This window comes from Lolium rigidum, chromosome 3, assembly GCF_022539505.1.
Source record: "Lolium rigidum isolate FL_2022 chromosome 3, APGP_CSIRO_Lrig_0.1, whole genome shotgun sequence".
NCBI classification, from domain to species: domain Eukaryota; kingdom Viridiplantae; phylum Streptophyta; class Magnoliopsida; order Poales; family Poaceae; genus Lolium; species Lolium rigidum.
In genome coordinates, this window is record NC_061510.1 from 268,075,126 (window position 1) to 268,093,101 (window position 17,976).

The window sequence follows — 17,976 nt, forward strand, 5'->3', positions numbered from 1 at the left end:
CATGGACACTGCAGAGTTTGATCGCAAGGTGACGGAACTCGGATACGGTGGCCAGCCTGAAGTCGACTCCGCCCAGCCAAAGCAGGTACTTGCAACTGTAGCGGCGCTCGGAGAAGACGGATCAGAAGCGGCAGACACTCAATCCGACCCCCAGCCATCCCACCACGGATCTCCGATGTCACGGGAGCGGCCCCGTAGGGATCCTTCCTCGGAGAGCCTCCTGTCGCCTGAAGAGATAGTTGCACAAGCACGCATGGATTTGGTCGCAAAGTCAGACGTCCTCAACAAGCCAATAACCCCTGGCGATGCCGCAGATCCGGAGGCTTTAGAGGCCACTAGAAAGGAGATGCTGGCCACAGCTAAAAAGTTTGCCAACACCGCAGCTGCTATATTGGATGAGAGGGAAGAAGCTGCACTGATCATGGATCGCTTTGAAAGACAGGATCGCGAAGTCACCGCAACGCTCGAGCAAGTCAAGAGTATGAGAAATGAGTGGGAGGTGAAAATGACCTACGCATAGGCGGAGGCTGATAGAATCGTCAGAGAAGCAATCCCTCCCCGCAGGATCAACTTCGCAACCCCTGCCGAACAGCAGCCGCTCGCCACCCCAAAGGACAATTTGGCAAGAGCTGCAGAAATTCTGAAGAAAAGTGATGAGGAGGTTGACATCAACTACTTGCGCACGCTCGTCGCTTCAGCGGTTAAACGAGCAGAGCAAGGCAGATACTTCGCGCAAGTTGGAATCCAACCCGGAGCATTGCGTCTCCACTGCGCAGAAGGACGGCCACAACAATCGCCATCGAGATGACGAGTCGCGAACCGGATCCTCGGAACGCAGAAGGAAAGCCAGGGAACAGCCAAATCCGATCCCCGTACCATCAAAGACGCCACCGTCAGATCCAAGAAAGGGAAAGGATGCAATGTACTCTGGACGAGACAAGTACCGCAACGCCTCTCCTCCGCCTAATGGTTACCCGCGTCCCCCTCGTCGCCGTAGTCCAGCCGGAAACACCAGGCCTCAAGGGCATGGTGGAATTATTATCCGCGACATCGTGATGCCTTCCGGAAACCGGAACAGGGAGCGCACGCCGGAGCCTCGCCGGAATCGGAACAATGATCGTGAGCCCGAGCCTAGGAGGAGCCGGAATGAGGAGCGCGACCCGGAGCCCCGCCGGAGCCGGAACGACCGGGGCAGCCGGCGCCACGGTGAAGGCAGCCACGGGAGCCGGAGCCGGCACCGGGAGGGCCGGGGAGAATCCGTAGGCGGAAGCGAGGAGGTCGGATCGGCCCCCTCGCAGGTCTCCTCACCACCACCTAGCGGTGGCGGCGGAGGTGGAGGCGGAGGCGGTGGCCGGAGATCTCGCTCTCGCTCACAGTCCCCCCGTCACGGCTCGCGCGACGCGCGGGAACGCCTCAACGAATACAGAACCGACTACATCGGACCAAAGTGCTTTGGCAGGATGATTCGAGAGGAACCAAAGCCAAGGAGCTCCCTCAAGTTACCCGGAAACCTGAAGCATTATGATGGCACCGAAAGGCCGGATACCTGGATCGAGGATTACTACAATGCAGTAACCTTCGCCGGAGGAACCCCTAATATCGCCGCCGCATGCTCCAGCTTGTACCTTGTAGGACCAGCCCGGATCCGGCTCAGCCGACCTCGAGAAAAACTCCATCTTTTGCTGGTTCGACCCGAAGACCGCTTTTGAGAAACACTTCGGAGGCACCTACAAAAGACCTGCCACGGCAAGCGACTTACAAGCTTGTATCCAGAAGAAGGGAGAAACCTCAAGAAACTTCCTCACACGATGGTTGGCATGCAGGAACGAGTGCGAAAACGTCGACCACACCACTCGCCATGTACGCCTTCGTTGGTGGACTGCGGAGAGGAGGATTGCTGAGGCATAAGCTTACATGTTTGGCTAACGCCAACAAACTGACTTTGGACGAGATGATCTCCATTGCCAGTGATCACACTGCCGCCGATGACGACGCAGGCGGTGATATCGCAGCTACAGACAATCCCCCTGCACCAACAAAAGAAGAACCGTGATAACGGTAACGGCAGCGGCCACAAACGCAAAAACCCTGATGACCAGAAGAGTGGCGGATCCGACATGGTCGCCATGGCGTTCCAACGCGGAGGCTCAGGAGGCGGAAGAGGACGCGGCCGCGGAGGCGGAGCCGGCAGGGGTCAGCAGCATGGCACTGAGGTCACTGCTGGCGGATCCCGCGCCCCGCAAACCTACGAGGAGTACAGAGACATGCCCTGCCTGGCCCACTTGGATCCGGCTACGGGGAAGTCCACTCACACCAACCGCAACTGCAAGTGGGTCAACGACCTAAAGAACGACCCGGAGGCAGGATACAAGCGAGCCCGGAAACACCGCCCACGCGGCAAAGGAGGCAAGGGCAAGAACAAGGACAAGGAGGAGGACAGTTCCGAGGCGATGGACGAGGATGATAACTCGTCGGATCCCAAAGCCGGATCCGCAGGTAAATCCAACCCCTTCGAGAAAAAGAGCGTGGGGGCTTACCACACCTTCCTCGGAACCCCCACAGTCCGCGCTACAAAATCAGCTACAGTTTCGGCTGTGCCGCAGTATGTCAGGTGGTCGGAAGTTCCGTGCACATTTGACAGGGAGGATCATCCCGCCATTGTGCCAAAAGAATACTACGCCTTGGTTGTGAGTCCCCGCATAGACGGGTATGACTTCTCCAAGTGCCTCATGGATGGCGGAGCCAGCTTGAACATCATGTACCTGGAGACACTGGAGCGGATGAACCTCACCAAGGGACAGCTCAAACACAGCACAACTGAGTTTCACGGCGTGGTTCCGGGTAAGAAGGCGAACTCCCTCGGCAGCATCACACTTCCCGTGGCTTTCGGCGATGTTCATAATTTCCGCGAAGAAAAGATCACGTTTGAAGTTGTGCCCTTCAAGAGCTCCTACCACGTCATCTTCGGCAGGCCCACCTACCACAAGTTCCACGCAAGAGCGTGCTATATCTACAACAAGCTCAAGATGCCGGGTCCCAATGGTATGATCACCATAACCGGAGACTACAAAAAGGCTCACGAGTGCGAGTTGGGCGAAGCCGCCTTCGCAGAGTCAGTCATATCCGGAGAAGAGCTGAAAGGCTACGGGGCCGCGGTGGATCCGGCCGAGATGCAAACCACCAAGAAGCAGATCTCCGAACAGAAAAACTCCTTCAGGGCCGCGATAGAGACCAAGAAAGTCAGCTTCAAGGAAGATGACCCTAGCAAGCAAGTCTCGATCGGAGCCAACATGGACCCCAAATAGGAAAGCGCGCTCGTCGAGTTCCTCCGCGCTACCATGGACATCTTCGCATGGCAACCTTCTGACATGTCCGGAGTACCTAGGGAACTCGCCGAGCACTACCTCAACATAAATCCGGGGGTAAACCGGTGAAGCAAGCTATGCGACGCTTTGGAGATAAGAAGCGCCGCGCCATAGGAATGGAACTAGCAAAGCTACTAGAAGCAGGTTTTGTAATAGAAGTTATCCACACCGATTGGGTCGTGAATCCCGTCCTTGTACCCAAAAAGAACACTGAAATACTAAGAATGTGCATCGATTACTCTGGCTTGAACAAACATTGCCCGAAGGATCCGTTCCCCCTGCCGCGCATTGACCAAGTCATTGATTCGACGGCGGGGCGGAACTTCGTGTTTTCTTGATGCGTATTCCGGGTACCATCAGATCCGGATGAAGGAATCCGACCAAAAGGCGACTTCATTCATTACCCCGTTTGGCACTTACTTGCTATGTTACTATGCCTTTTGGTTTGAAAACGCAGGTGCCACCTACCAACGTACGATGCAGCGATGCTCGAAGGACCAAATTGGCCGGAACGTGCACGCCTACGTCGACGACATCGCGGTCATGACCCGGAAAGGATCCGACTTGATCAGCGACCTCACGAAACCTTTGAGAATCTCCGTCGGTACAAGATGATGTTGAATCCGCTGAAGTGCGTCTTTGGCGTGCCAGCCGGAAAACTCCTTGGCTTCATAGTCTCTCACGGAGGCATTGAGGTTAACCCGGAAAAGATCAAGGCAATCCCGTGTATCAAACGGCCAACTTGTCTCAAAGATGTGCAACGACTAACCGGTTGTGTCGCAGCAATCAGTAGGTTTGTTAGCCGTCTTGGCGAGAAGGCGCTACCTCTGTACAAGTTGTTGAAGAAAACAGACAAATTTGTCTGGGACGACGCAGCTGACGCAGCTCTTCGAGGGTTGAAGGAAATACTTACCTCCCCACCTATCCTGGCAGCCCCAGCAGAGTCAGAGCCAATGCTCCTTTATCTGGCAGCTACCAACAAAGTCATCAGCCTCGTCATCGTGGTGGAGCGAAAGGAAGAAGGTCATGAATATGACGTCCAAAGACCTGTCTACTACATAAGCGAGGTGCTGACGGAGTCAAAGCAAAGATACCCTCACTTTCAGAAGCTAGCTTATGGAGTTTTCCTAGGCAGCGGAAGCTGAGACACTACTTCCAAGAGCACCCAGTAACAGTTGTGAGCAAAGCTCCGCTGTCAACAATTCTCAACAACGCTGACGCAACAGGACGGACGGCTAAATGGGGCATTGAATTATCCGCCTTCGACATCGCCTACAAGCCAAGGACTGCGGTAAAATCCCAGGTCTTGGCAGATTTCGTTGCAGATTGGACAGAAGCTCCGGATGCAAGTCTGGAGCCGGAACCGAAAACATGGGTCATGCACTTCGACGGATCCAAGCAGCATCAAGGCTCAGGAGCCGGAGTCACCCCGAAGTCCCCTACCGGAGAAGAACTGCGATGACGTTCTGCAGATCCACTTCGAAGCTACAAATAACATGGCGGAATACGAGGCTCTACTACACGGACTGCGCATCGCTAAGGAAATAGGGATCAAGCACATCATTTGTTGCGGAGATTCCGACCTGGTGGCACAGCAAGTAGCCGGAACCTGGAACGCCAGAAATTCCGTCATGGCGGCCTACAGAGACGAAGTTGATGAGATCGCCAAGAGCTTCCTCGGATACGAAGTCAAGTACGTCAGGAGAGATGATAACACAGCGGCAGATATGCTATCCAAGCTCGGATCCGGCAGAAAGCCAATTCCGCCAGGAATCTTCCTAGAGCACCTACGGATACCCTCGGTGAAGGGCGCTAACCCGGAAAACCCAGAAGTGGCAGTGTCTCCGGCCAGAGAGGTATTAGCTACCATTCCGGCTTGGACACAACCTTTCCTGGACTACCTCATCGATCGAAGTTGCCGGAGGACGAGGTCCTCGCGCGCCAGATCATCAGACGAGCACGATCCTACACAATTGTTGATGGACAGCTGTACAAACGAAGCGCAACAGGGGTGTTTCTCAAATGCGTCTCCAATCAAGATGGCATTGAAATCCTCAGAGAGATCCACGCAGGGGATTGCGGGCACCATGCCGCTCCCAGGTCACTCGTTGCAAAAGCTTTTCGGCTAGGCTTTTATTGGCTCACAGCTAAAGAGGATGCTGACAAGATAGTCAAGACCTGCCGAGGTTGTCAGTACTACGCTACTCAACCAACCGCTCCAGCCCAAGAGCTGAAGACCATACCTATCACCTGGCCATTTGCGGTCTGGGGGCTCGATATGGTTGGTAAGTTAAAAAGATCATCTCCTGGTGGTTGTGAATACCTTCTGGTCGCTGTTGACAAGTTCAGCAAGTGGATCGAGGCCAAGCCAGTGAGAAAAGCCGACGGTGCTACGGCACTAAAATTTGTCTGCAGCCTCGTGATGAGATTCGGCATCCCACACAGCATCATAACAGATAATGGCACAAACTTCGCTCAGGGAGAATTAAAGGATTATTGTGAGACAATGGGGATTCGATTGGACCTTGCATCTGTGGCCCACCCACAATCCAATGGTCAAGTTGAAAGAGCTAACGGTCTAATATTATCAGGAATCAAGCCACGCCTTGAAGAACCGCTGCGACGAGCAGTCGGAGCTTGGGCCGACGAACTTGACGCTGTCTTGTGGAGTTTGCGAACTACCCCTAACAGGTCAACGAGGGTTTACCCCTTTCTTCCTGGTATACGGATCCGAAGCCGTGATTCCCTCCGACATCATCCACGATTCACCGCGAGTTTCCGCCTATAATGAAGAAACAGTCGACGAGGCCGGACAGCCTATCCGTGGACCTCGATCGAAGAAGCTCGGAATCTTGCTGACCAGCGCTCCGCCATCTACCAGCAAAAGCTCCGACGTTATCACAGTCGTCGAGTACGGAATCGCTCCTTCATGGCAGGAGACCTAGTCCTCCGCCTTCGACAAGTGAAAGACCATAAGTTGCAATCTCCATGGGAAGGACCCTTCGTCGTTAGCAAAGTGCTTCATAACGGGTCGTACTACCTTGTTGATTTCCGCGAGCTGAGAGATAGACCTGCTAACTGGCGCCGGAAACGCAAGCGTGAGGATCCGGATGACATCTACGATGAAACAGATCGCCCTTGGAATATCGCACAGCTACGTCCTTTCTACACTTAGCATATTCTTTCCGAGTTACAAACTCTAATAGTTATACATGATCAATGAAATAAAGCTTATGGTTCACTCTTTGAGTCTTTTACCTCCTTTACTTGTTCATTTTAGATCGTGTATGTTTTTTCCGACTAAAACCGCAGAGCTGGATGTTTTCCGCCTAGGCGTGTATAAAAGTTGTGATTTCTAAAACCGTCCTTTAGGACGTAAGCTTAAGTTTTCTCGATTAAGTTGTTATCCGTTGCGAACTCGTGGATTCCTAGTAGCGATTTCCGGCACCTATGCCTGGGGGCTTGTTTCCGCGGTTATGGACGGATTGCCATTGGGCTTCGTCGCCGCCGGCGAGCATTTCCGGCTAAGGTTTTCCGGCTCGTGGAAGGTCAAGCGGGCAAGCCGGAAAATAACGAAATCAGCACTTGCTTTCCGACATAAAACGAAACATGCACATAATATTAAACGGATAGCAGGATAAGTGTTTCCGCCCCATGCATAATCGTTTCGTTCCTAGCTACTTAAGAATTTAAAGTCTTATTCCAAACCCTCGCTGGGGCCAAAATGATGCATTGTTTTTCCCGCAGGAATAAAAGTTTTCACTCCCCCTTAGCCGGAGAAGTCTTGCCCTCTGGATCTTTTTCCTTGGCGCCTTCGGCCGGAGAAGACACGTCTTCATCACTTTCTTTTTCAGAAGCAGCAGTGCTGGTCTTGGGTTCCTCTTGGGGAGCATCCTTGGAGCTGGTCCAGGTAAACTGGGTTCCGGATTCCGCAGGTCGCGCCTTGGCAGCAAGCTCCTTCTGAAGTTCCGCTTCTAAGGGCTCGTCCGCAGGAAGGACGACCTTGTCGTAGAATTCCTCGTGCCGGATCCTGCGCGCAATACGGGTGTCGTAGCCGCTCACTGCATCCAGTAGCGCGCTAACATCCGCATCCGGAGGAACGCCCGTGGTTACCTGATCAAGATCAAGATCCGCATTATGTGCTAGGCACATGGTCAAGGCCATTGCAGCTGCGCCTCGGGCTGATGATGCTTGCAGATCCGTCACTAGCTCCGGCAGAACATCCATCTTTCTAATAAGTTTCCGGACGTCGCAAGTGCGGCTCCTCTTGATGGATAAGTTATAACATATCTTGCGGGAGGCGGAGATGAGATCTTTGCAGTCATCGCCTGCAAGTTGAAGAAGGTCATCCCGTGGGTACAAATTCCGGCGCTCTTCCGAATACCCAAGCGGCTCTGCATAAAACAGTCAGGATATAAGCATACAATTTTGAGCATAAAGTAAAACGTCGGAACAAATATTTGGGCAAGGTTCCAGTATCGGTACCCAAGATGTTCTCATTGAGCAAATCCCAGTGCTGTTCCGCGGTCTCCATATACTTCCGGAGTCCATTGAGCTCTTTTTGCTGACATTTGATGGTCTCACTGTCAACATTTATCTTCAATTTCAGCTCGCCCTTTTCCCTGATGAACTCGGAATTTTTCTCCGCCAGCTGCTTTTCGGCCTCCTCCCTCTTTAGTTCCGCCTCCGTTAGTTTCATTTCCAGATCTTGGTACGAGGAGCGCAGAGAGTCACGAAGTTGGACAAGAGAAGGTATGAATTTGGGTAGATGTTGTGGGGCTGGAGCCCGTAGGTGTTGAGGATAGAGAGAAAAAACTCCGAACAGGGAAGTGAAAGTCCGCGTTCCACCCAAGCCTTGGTCATGACTATTTCTCCGGCTTCTGGCTTGGGGACGTCGGAATCACGAGTGAAACTCCAATGTGCGGAGATCATTCCTTCGTTCTGGAGCTCCCTAAGCTCCACGTCGGTAGTTTCGCAAGGCCACCATTGACCCCGTTCTCCTTCGCGGATCCGGGCCTTGGACGCCTTCTTGTTTTCCGTCTCCTGCACCTTTGCTGCCATCCGAGCTTGCCCCTCGAGTTCTTCTTGGAGCTCTTGGAGGGAAGGGATCCGGCCTGGAGCGGTGCTAGAAGATGCGGAAAAAGGTTGAGCTAGTCTGATGTCGGAAATATATGGTGGCAGGAATGATATGGGATCCGGGCATATGGGTTCTATTTGGTTGGGATCCGGGCTACTCGGAGAGCTACTAGTACAATGCGACGATTCGAGTGGCATGCTTCCGGCTGCACCCATACAAAGTATTTGAGTACCCGGATCGCTAAGGCTATCTTCTACACTAAGTTATCTTCTACGAGGCCGGCGTACTTACCGCTAATGGCGCGGTGGTTCGACGGAGCTCCGGCGAAGATGAGGTCGCCGAACTTGAAGGAAATCGTCCTGCGTAACCACGAATCGGCGGCGGAGCGAATTTCTCGTTCAAACGTGAGAATCTTGGCGCGAGGGGAGCCTTGGTTTGGCGGCGCGAGGAGCTCACCGTGGCAAAGCTCGCCGGAGTCAAGATCTGGTGGGCGGCGCGGCGCGAGGAGGAAGACGAGGTGGAGAAGAGAGGTAAAAGAATGGATTTTTCACCGGGCCGCGGGGTATTTATAGGCCACGCGCGGAGATTCGGGATCCAGATCCGACGGTGGAAACTGAACGGTCACGCCGTTAGATGGAGGACACGTGTTTAGGTCAACTGCGGTAAAACGATGTGGAGGTGACTTGACCATGCACTCCCGAAAATTCCGGCTGAAGATTTGCGTCTGCGAAAATTTAGCGCGGGAAATGAGGAAGTTGTGCGCGGGAAATGAGGAACTTCCGTTGTTAAGTTTGATCTGAAGGTGAAAGATTTCCGGGACTGTTTGAGTCTTTTAAGATTCCGGGTAATTCCGTGAGGATAAGTTGGCTCTCGTTCGAGCAGGGAGTAACCCGGAAATGTTCTTTGGAACGTCGATGGATGAAGTCCCGCGGGATGGGAGCATTATCCGGCTATAAGTTGGAAAGAAGAAGAAAATGCAAAGTTGGAGCTCTTCAAGTTTCTCCGCGTTACCAACGTTTGCCGGAGATTGTGTTGGATCGGCAAGGCGGAAACTGCAGGCGAAACTCGGAGAACTCTGGGGGCTACTGTTGTGGGTATACTTCATGGGTGTACCATCGACAGTGCCTAGATCCGGCAAGCCCGGGTGGCCCACAGATGGTGATGAGGCATGTGGCCCATCGGGCGGCCCACTTGCTTGTTGATCATGAAGGAAGAAGTCCAGCCCGAGATCGGTAAGCCGGATCCGTACCGACATTAGGAGTAACCCGGATCCATGGAGGCCCATGAGGAACCCGGATCCGATACGACATATATGGAAGGCGGATCCGTGACGTGCACGGCAAGATATTGTACCGTAGTTAGGCTATCCGTAATCCGGCTAGGACTCTCCATGTAAACCCTAGATCCGTGCGCCTTTATAAGCCGGATCCCGGGAGCCCTAGAGGCACAACCACAACTCATTGTAACAACGCGAAAGCGCCCGGATAATTCCGGACAAGCAACAGTAGGCCCCGTCATCGTGCAGGTGTTCCGAAGCTGGGTAACTCGCGTACCACCGTCCCGTGTGCACTCCGCCCTATGGCCCCTACCTCTTCTCCCCCTCGTGAGGATCCCTCCTCCGAGGTACCGTCGATTAGGCAACGACACTCGGGATCTGGCGGCTCGGTGGCGGCGGCCTTCGGTGCTGGAGGGGCTGCTGGCGGTTGTCTCGGCGGGGGCCTGGACGCCGGAGCAGCGGCTCCGGATGGTGGCAGCGGTGCCGTTTTCTTTGCGGCGGTGGCCCGTGGCCCTGGCTGTGTGGGCGGCAGGGTGGCGGCAAGATCTAGTCCGGGGTGTCATGGCGGCCGGTGAAAACTGAGCCTCGACCTCGGTCTTGGCGGATGATGGCAGCGTCGGTCGACGTCGTTACCTTGTCGAAGGCATCATCTTTGCCCGGCTTGGCACTACACTTGGCGAGTTGGGGATGCGCGGCTGGCGGTGAAAACCATGCTCCGACCTCGGTTGGCGGATGATGGCGACATGTCGCGCCGCTACCTTCTTGAAGGCATCGCCGTCGCAGTCTGCGGTCTCTCACTTGTGCTGCTCCGGGGGAAACCCTAGGTCCGGGTCTCCCGGATCGGACGATCGTTCTACCTCTTGGGGCATCGTTTTTGGAGCAGCTGCTGGATGTTGGCGGATGTTGGTGGAGTGGTATTCATCTACCACATTGTTGGCGCTGAGTCTCGGTGGCATGGTGGGCTGATGTCTACGCACGCTTCTATTCCTGTAGACAGTGTTGGGCCTCCAAGAGCAGAGGTTTGTAGAACAGCAGCAAGTTTCCCTTAAGTGAATCACCCAAGGTTTATCGAACTCAGGGAGGTAGAGGTCAAAGATATCCCTCTCAAGCAAGCCTGCAATTAAGATACAAGAAGTCTCTTGTGTCCCCAACACACCTAATACACTTGTCAGATGTATAGGTGTCCTAGTTCGGCGAAGAGATAGTGAAATACAAGTAATATGGATGATTATAAGTAGTAATTGCAATCTGAAATAAAAATGGCAGCAAGCGAACATATAGCAGAACTTGTTGGAAACGGTGTTTCAATGCTTAGAAACAAGGCCTAGGGATCATACTTTCACTAGTGGACACTCTCAACAATGATCACATAAATAAATAACTTCTCTTCACTTGTGCTACTTTCAAACACTCTCTTGTTGGATAACAAACACCATTCATTGTGTAGGGCTACAAGAGCACACCTCAAGCCGGAGTAAACAAGCTCCACAACTTCACGGAGTTCATATTAAAGTAACCTCTAGAGTGCATAATAGATCGTTGCAATTTAGACCGAGTACTAACATAGCATACATACTGTCACCAATAGCTATGAAAGGGGGAATAGATCACATCAATACTATCATAGTAATAGTTAACTTCATAATCTACAAGAGATTACAATCATAACCTACGCCAAGTACTACTGTGAATTCGGATGTAACTTTTCCCCACGATGATTTTGATATATTATACGTTTTTTTTCGATGTCGTATGCAAAAGTTAATGCGGTTTTACCATTTTTCAAACCTTTTTTGCAAAAAAAAGTGAAAATTCAAATTTGTTAATTTCCCCTAATAGTAGGTTGCATAACATACAAGAATCTGAAAACATTTTATTTTTTAAATTTTCTATCATTTTCTTTTCTATTTTACAGTGTTAAAAAGGCGATCCAGGGGGTGTGTGGAGGAGCCACCTTTAGTCCCGGTTGGTAATACGAACCGAGACTAATGGCTTTTGCCCCAGAGACCAACCCTTTAGTCCCGGTTGGTATTACGAACCGGGATAAAAGACCCCAAACGGACTGGGACCAAAGGGTTTCCACGGTGAACCGGGACTAGTACCCCTCATTGGACCCGGTTTGGTTCAAAAACGGGACTGTTGCTCCCAGAAGTTTGGGACGAAAGGTCTGTTCTCCACCAGTGCACTAAAGCCAATCTGGCCTCCTCCAATCCTTTCCATCTTCAATCTCTATATCCCGTCAGCTTTTCCTAGGTGCTAGCAACTAGGCAGACCCAAGGAGAGATCACGTGTGCCACAAGGAGAGAAGCATATATAGAATCCGCTCTAAAAAGATTCAGGATCTTTCCAGGCTCTAAGAAATCTCATGATTGCTGCTCCAAGAAGATTACACATCAACAGTTTGGAACAGATTAAGCGGCCGTCATCGTCGGCATGGCTGCCGAGTACACGAACTGCGCTGCCGTCGCAGGCAGGTAAATCCCCATCCATAAAATACACTGCACTATTTTACAGCTTTGTTGAATTCATTAGCAGAATTCCACAAATTATCTGAAATCTTCAACAAACAAATAAAAAACTTAAGTCTAGCTGCAATAATACTCCTGAACATGGATTATGAGCCAGAGGAAAGAAGGGAGATCACAAAAAATCAAAATACTGTTGCACACGCACACGATTTTTCCAAGTAGCTGCCGAGGCTGCTGTTGATATTACCAAGGGAAAGATTCATAATATTGTTCCTGATCTACGAAAAAAAATTATTATTGCCGCAGGTTCGCTGTATATCTACAGGTCTATCCATGCATTATTTCATCACATAGATTAAGTCATAGAGGCCAACGCAGCGGGTACACGCCATGATGGGATAAAATAGAGCGTGATGAGTTACGTGCATTTTCATCGGAGATTGTATGACTATGAATACTGGATGAAATTTATCAACCATAAGTGCTTATTAAGGACACGTGATTGAAAAAATGAATAGGGCACTGATTACATTTGGATCATCCATAATGTTGCCGGAGCGGTGGCGGGACCTAAAGAGCCACCTGCCAACGCTGCAGCAGATGGATTTCCAATATTCAGTTTCTAACAATTCATATGACATTTCCTTTAAGTCCGATATTTATAGTTTGGAGCGGTCACTCAAAGAATATAATTTGAAAGTTTTAGCTATTAGGTTTTACATGCTTTTCGTCACCTACAACTATGAGTTACCTAGATTGCTAATGGCCACACACTGTTAGTGCACCAAATTAGCAAATTTATGCCTTCCATCATCTAAATATGAATATTTATGATGTATGTATTAACCTAATTATTTACACTGACTGCAAATAGGAATTAGAATCTTTATATTGAGTGTTTATATGATCTGAGCTATTACCAGATTCTGTATTTTATGCCCGAATTGTTTATCAAGCTAAAATTGCCTATGTGGATACAAATCAAGTCTCGACTTAAGTAGGCATTGTCTCGATACATTTTTTAGGGCAAATATGCGCAGAAATCTGTTGCCGGTAAGGACATTGGGAGACGTCCTTTGGGATTTTTAAATAAATCATGGTAAGCTCGACATGCTGCATGGTCTCTATTAACATGCACATACTCTAAAACGTTCTTCTAGAGTGATTCTTTTATTAAACAAAATATTGGTTGCTTCCATCTGGGCCTGGGCCTGGGCCTGCTTTATAATTAGATTTTTGTTGTAGCATGGAGATGATTTCGCAAGAAAAGTGAAGCAGGTAATCTGCCTATATATTTATGCCTATACAATTGCATATTTGTGCGTTGAAATTTGATACACTGCATGATGCACTTTTGACAAGCTACATCTATTTATTCGGATTTAGATGCCATGCATGTGCCGGTTTGGAGAATTGTTTGTCACCGCAACAGTGGGACTTCTAGGTATGACGACTGAACAATATTTAATTTGTTTTTGGAACTTATATTAGAACTACTACTTTTTTCACTGATCTGTTATACTGCTAAACAGGCTGAGAATGGCATGATATTGTCCTTTGTGTGTTCTAGCCTGCCTGCCGTTTCAGATGGGGTAACACAACTTGGCTTTATCTTTTAACTATCAGAAAATAAAAGGAATTATCATGTAAAACTGAGGCACACAATATACCGAAGACTTCTACAATTGCAGTCAACCCCGGGACAATGTAAGTAAATGTGCTCCTTCATTAGTTGCATGTAAGTTGTAAGGTGGATAGTACTATCTGCAAGAATATAAGGAACATTATAGAAATATCATGCTAAGAAAAGAAACCATAGACGATGAAGACAATGTTAGAACATGAATATATATTTAAACTAGAATATCTTGATATGTATACAAATAATTCAGTTAATTAAAGAAGATAAGCTGAGGAAATTAGGCATGCTTAATATTTGTAATAAAGAATTTTAATATATCGATTTGTGGGCATATGTAGCCCGTGCGATGCACGGGTTGATGACTAGTGAGCAGAATTAGCATTACCTGATCTGACAAGATTGACTGTACTGGAACATTAGCATCTCACAGTGTCTGCATTACGGGTGTACATCAGCAAAGTTTGGCAGCCACCACATATAAGCTGAGCCATTTCCACTGCTGCATTACAAATTTGTAATATATAAGCAATTTTTTCTTTCAGATTGAACTTCTACAAGTATATTGAATTGATGAATTAACAACCAAGCAACATGGACAAAGTATATAAACCTTAAACGGTAACAGCTTTGGAGATACTGGAAAAATAGAACAAAAATTACTAATTGACTGAAATTACAAGAATTGCTTCTTTCAATGACAAACAATCAATTAAACCAGCGCTGCACAGGCTACATGGTAATATAAATATGACAGGAGAATGAAGTATAGCAGGAAGCGATGAGCAAAGAAATGTGTCCAACAGTCCAAGCATAGAATACACAACTGGTGACCTGTGAAGAAGATAATATCCTACTTCCCTGAAGCTTTTACTAATTAATGCAACAAGTTGTTAAATTTTCATAGGTATGTGCGACTTGTATAGCAAGTTTAAGATTTTTATTGTCGCCCTGAGGAATGAGCTTTTTTAAGTGCAGATACCGAAGTTCTTTTTTACTTATCCACCAACTGAGGCAGAATGAGGATATGTAGAGACTGAATGTGAGTATGGTTGCCTTGTTGGTGCAAAACGTGGCACAAACATGTTCATTTTCAAACTGAGCCTCTTTGGAACTCAGCAACAGAAAATATCTCAGTGGAATTTCGTTGAGGTGTGAAACCCCACAGGATTTCAACACACAAAAATATTTGAACTATGAACTTCCCAAAGGAAAAATAAAATGTGGGTTCAGCCCATGTTGATTTCCTTAAAGGGCATGGGAATGTATTACATAGGAATATGGCAAGTCCATTCCTATTTTTGAATGACAAGCAGGGGGGAAATCCGCCCTGCCAATGGACGCCGACGAACGACCGACCATGCCCTGCTCCACCCCTTCCATGAACGCCGGAGATCGACCATGCACCTCCCGACGACGATGAGCATCCGATGGCAAAAATGTTTGACAGTGCGGGGGTCTAATCGTAAAACCGTCATCAGATCTAGATGTAGATCTATGGTTTCAAAAAATAATTTTAAAAAAACACTCATGGCGCACCATGTGGCGCACCACGAAGTACGCCACGGCTATATGCGTGTCGCATCGAACCATACGCCATGGGTACCTGTTAGGCGTGGCGCACGTGGGTGCGTCATGGGTAGCAAAAAACGGTGCGCCGCGCCTAGCCTTTTCCCTAGTGGTGATGAGATTGTCCTCTCTGTCTATGGTTGTAGGAACGTAGAAGCCCTGGGGGCTTGTAATTTGCTTGCATCGATAAGTACGCTCATCGACTTTGACATGATTCCGGTTCATGCTTTTTTCGTCTACCTTCTCGACAATTTTGATACTCTGTCTCGCAAGGGAAACCGCCCTTCCAGTCCGTGCAGACTTATTCCAGGATAGAGGTAATCCATGTAAGAGACATGTTGCCGGCACACTTGGTGAAGCTTTGCTATATGAGCCGTGCTTTGTTTTCTTCTCCTTCCGTTAGGGATTATAAGGTTGGCGTGTATCTCTACATTGTCAATTTGACCGACATAACATGCATTGTATAATATACAAATTATATCATTATAAAGTAGAACAACTAAACTTTATAATGATATTTGTTTTGTAATATATATTTTGTATTACGTTAGTTAAATTTATGACCTATGAATACACACCGGCCTTATAATCCCTAACAGATGAAGTAGTTGTGATGAGTTTTATGATAATATTTGGAAGCCTATCTATGTGGAGTTGTTCACCTCCGATAAGGCGTGGATCTCGTTTGTAAAACAATGAGTATGGTTAGGTTTAATTTGGATATATTAATTAAAGACAAACTGTGGCTACTCTTCCTAACTTCCGTCAAGAAGAATGCTAGAGCCGCCCACGAAATGACAAAAAATGGCATATGCTTCCATTGGTGCCGGCCAGGATTAATTGATGCTCACGTACTTTTTTCTGTCCAACATGCTAAGTTTTTATCACATAGCAGTAAACATACAGTGAAGATATACGAACTAAACTGTCCCTTGCTCTTTTGCAACATTTGAGCAATATTTAGCTGTGCACAGCTCGACTTGAAAACCCCAAAAAAAAAATCCTGAAAAACATATATGCTAACCCAAGGGTGGAGATTAGCATGTGGTCGTTGATAGCAGCACTAGATAGGACAAACAAGCTGGCATTTGTAAAACACTAAGTACGGTCAAGACTAATTTGGATGATTAATTAATGACAAATGCAATTACTTCCCAACTTTGGTCAAGAAGAATGGTAGAGCAGGTATAACGTTGTATCACTTGAAAGATTGGTACTATCGATGCTCGAAAGGCCAGCCAGAGCTGTACAAAATTGTATCCAAGCTCGAAAGGTCACACGAAAAAAAATACAATGATGCAATATATATACGAGCCCTCTTCTTCTCGCACAGCGCCAGAGAAAGAAGCATACAGTATATCTAAGTATAGCCTTCTCTTCCTAAGAGCATGTCTAACAGGCCCCGTATTTTTTCGCCCCTTAAAACGCGAGTAGAGGGCCTTGTATCCAGTTTTCGCCGGCCAAAAACTCGGACGAGCTAGCAGACCCCGTATCCCTAAACGGTAAAAAAGCATATTCCAAGAATATGCCACATTAAATTTTTTTTTCTTTCCTCATCTTCCTTCTCTTCTTCTTCCACCTCGCGAGCACCTGCAGGCCATGGCCAAATCGCGTCTCCGCTCCGGCCGCCCCGCCCCCGCACCGGCCGCCCCCGCCCGCACCGGCCGCCGGCCGCCCCGCCCGCCATGGCCCGGCCGCCCTCGCCCGCCACGCCCCGCCACGGCCTGGCCGCCTCGTCTCCGCTCCGGCCGCCCCGCGACGCCCCGGCCCCGCCCGCCACGCTCCGACCCCGCTCCGGCCGCCCCCGCGACGCCCGGCCCCGCCCCGCTCCGGCCCCGCGACGCTCCGGCCGCCCCGCGACGCCCGGCCCCGCTCCGGCCGCCCGAGGCCTCCGGCCGCCCCCGCCCGCCACGGCCTGCTGTCGCTCGTCGCGCCCTCCGGCTCGCTGGCTGCTCGTCGCGCCATGCCATGCACCGGCCTCCGGCCGCCACGGCCCGTCACGCGACGCCGCCTCGGCCGCGACCGGCGCGATGAACAGTTGATTTCCTGAAAATTCAGCCCGCCACGACTAGGGGTTCGCCCGTATTCGGCCTCCCACCCTGTACTTGTAAGGGGCGAGGAGCCGCCCCGTACCCAAAACTGTAAAAATTCGATACCGGGGGCGGATTTACGGGGTCTGCTAGACGGCCGGGTAAAGCTCTACCCCGTATATCGGCGGTTATTTTACGGGGTTGGGGCTTTTAAGGGGTCTGTTAGACCTGCTCTAACAGTCATAGAGCAAACCATGCTAGCCATGGCCAGCCCTAGCTTTGCCCTACCCATTCTCTTCATCTTACTAGCCATGCCCTACACATCGCTCTCATGCCCAAGTATTTCTTGTGAGTGTGAGCTAAATTTGCGGTTGTACATGCATCAAATCGTTGAACCCGACCCAAGAAGCAACCAGGTAGTGACGATTAAATCCCCCGCTACTGGAGGGTTTGGAACAACGGTTGTTGTTGATTACACCGTAGTTGATGCACCTCAACCAAACGCAACTATCGTCGCCCGTGCAAAAGGCATGAAAGCGCTAGGCATGCCAT

At 49.7% G+C, this 17,976-nt stretch overlaps 1 pseudogene; it reads right to left on the reverse strand.

Moving 5' to 3' along the window:
- LOC124696495 overlaps window positions 1–15,425 on the reverse strand; it is a 45,793-nt pseudogene extending 30,368 nt beyond the window's left edge.
- Window positions 15,426–17,976: the final 2,551 nt, after the last annotated feature.